Here is a 2919-nt window from a genome sequence, read left to right as displayed (position 1 = left end):
AGTAGAATCAAGATGGTAACAAAAGAGAAACCAACAAAGATGGAATGAAAAGCACAGACTATAATCCAACAGAGAATAATCAAAATAAGGTGCATAGTATCAACAAAAAGACAATTGGGTGTGAATCACGATGCCAGCCAGCGGAGGGAGAGCAGGACGGGGGGAATGGGCTCCGCGCTTAGCGGAGACTTGAGTTGTATTTGGGAGAGGGGGGCAGTTGATACCCCAACCACTCACAATCTCACGCCTTCTCTCCCTAGTGCCCCACTCGCACCACAGAAGAAAAAAAAAAATGCGGACACACATTCAGACATAACATTCACATCCAATAATACCAGGACCAAAGACCCGGCGGCACTAGTGGTTGGTCCCGGAATTATCGGATGACCCAATAAGTGAACCTAATATCGTGATGGGGGGGAGGGGAGCGGCGACACCGCCACACCAACCCATCTCATTCCTGCTTCGAGCCCTGACCCCCACCCCGCACACGGACCGGACCACCCCCACCAAGAGCTCCCCCCGGGACTGGGACCGGGGCCCACCCATCCCGCGCAGGCCACCCAGAAGGTGGGGCCCTCCAGTAATGACCCCCTTCCCAAATACCTACATGTGTGGCAGTGTGATGGAGCAGGCAGAGGGAGGATTACAGGGATGGGGAGCAAAGGACTGGGGTGCTTACTGCACTCCCAGGGAGCCAGCTCCCCCGCTGACTCCAATAGGCACCCCCGTTCCCCGAGAGCCCCTCCGGAGAGGGGGGCCCCACCAGTTTCACCACCGTAGCCCGGGGGCCAGGGACTGGCAGCAGGACCGACCCGCCAGCCGGGCACAGGGCCGACATCACCACCCTCCCCCCATCCTGTCCATCCACAAAAAAAAAAAATTATGATAATAATAATTAAAATAAATAAATGAAAAAATAAGGGGGGGACAACCTCGGCTGGCCAGCCCACGTGCAACACGCAGAGCCCCCACCCCGGACGAAGCCCCACCAGGGGACAGCACGGACCAGGACCGAGACAGGGAGCCAGACCCGAAGCCCTTCTGAAATCCTCTTCCCTCTATCACCACCCCCCGCCACCCCTCCGGAGATCTAATCCCTCCCCTGCATTAACATGCAAACTACTCACCACACAACCGAAATAAGACATCCGGGCCGAGATCATTAAAAAAAATTCATGATCTTGCGATCATTAATTAAAAATTAGTTATAAACAATTAAATTTTTTTTATGTCCATTCGTCCATGCCTTGTAAATTTTGTCTCGTCTTAGTCTTGTTGAGTAAAATTATTTTCTATTCTCGTCATATTTTTATTTTCTGGGAACAATTTTTGTGCATCATCGTCTCGTCAAAAGGAGCATTAACGAAATATTTTCGTCATCGTCTGTCATGGTCTTGGTTCTGTTGTTCTTTACTTTGCTCCTTGTTTTCTAGTTGTATTGGTTTAATTCCAGTTTTGTTGTAATTTCTAGATTTGTGTTAGTTCTCATTTTTTTCTTTTGTCCTCTGTTGCCCTCTTGTGGGTGTGTGTTCCTTTCCCCTTGGCTTTATATTTTTCATGTTGGATTTTTGGATTCCCGCCTCTGCTACCTGTGTTTATTTCATTAAAGCTGCAAGAAATCTCCTCAGCCTCTCTGCCTCTGCATTTGGGTCCTCAAACCACAACCAAACCCTGACATCGTCCTGGTTGACGAAATTACCACTGCCCCGCACCTCCAGGTTGTTGGGGCTGCTCTGGCTGGAGTTAAAAGGAGTTTTCAGCCAGCTGAAGGATGCCAGAGTGTTAGACCGTTGTGGTATGCCTAGGCCTATGTCCTGTCAACAGTTCTTCATTCCTGTGAGTTTGATGTTTTGGATTCCTAGTTCTAACTTTGTCTTCTATCTTTCTCAGTTTGTCGTGCTCTGGATTACTCAACCAATTTTTCTCCATGCGCTGAAGACTGGTTCCTGTATCCTTGCTGCTCAGATTCTACTCTGGCGTTCCCCTCTAGCCCCCCTAGGTGGTACCAAGCCAAAAAAGAGAGCCCCATTCCTGGATTCACTCTGGTTCCTTCAGCTGCGCCTCAAACCTGTCTCCGTTGTGGTGCTGCTCAGGCTCCCACCTATGTTCCATCAGCTAGCCCAACTGTCGCTCAGCCATCTCCTCCCATTGGAAAGCAGAGAGTCGCAGAATTTCTTCTTCTACTCACCCTCCCCGGATAGGTTATCCGTACCTGGCGATAAGCGAATTGGCATCCACTTCTCATTCCCTCTTTCCTCCCGCAGTGCTCCAAACTCTGACGTTCTGAACCTCGCCTGCAGCTCACATAGTGAGCTATTCTTATCTGTGTATAGCCTAAATACACATCTTTAACTGCTCCTTGCTCTCCGACTGTGTCTGCATGTGGGCCAAACACCTTAAAACCATGACAGAATGTATCTTAACAATGTTCTAATCCATGGTTCCTTAATTCTGGGCCTCTAGAGAAGTAGAGACACATCTAAACTGTGCAGGCCAATGGACCTCGTGGGCTGGAATTGAGGAAGCCTGTTCTAATCTACCCACCCATCCCGCGCAGGCCACCCATGTGCTCCCCACATGCATTATTCGCTGATGGATTTTGTTTGGTTTTCAGTATTTTTGCGTTTTTCAAGATTTTTGCCTAGGTTTAAGATCCTTTTACAGTTTTATTACTTTTATAGCTTGAAAAAATTTAGACGGATAAAGTCACACGTTTCATTAGCTTTATCTTATTGTCACTTGGATAAACATAACCCAGATTTTCCTGGGTAATAACTAGTGTTGCGCCGATGCCATTTTTTGGCCCCGATACCGATACCCGATACCTGGCTGTGCAGTATCGGCCGATACCGATACCATAATAATGTAAAATAATTGCCATCATGGCTTTGTCAAGCTGCTGCCTTCCTTTGTGAG

Source organism: Cyprinodon variegatus, unplaced genomic scaffold, assembly GCF_000732505.1.
Source record: "Cyprinodon variegatus isolate N-32 unplaced genomic scaffold, C_variegatus-1.0 Scaffold135, whole genome shotgun sequence".
Taxonomy (NCBI): Eukaryota; Metazoa; Chordata; class Actinopteri; order Cyprinodontiformes; family Cyprinodontidae; genus Cyprinodon; species Cyprinodon variegatus.
This window is presented reverse-complemented; position numbering follows the sequence as displayed.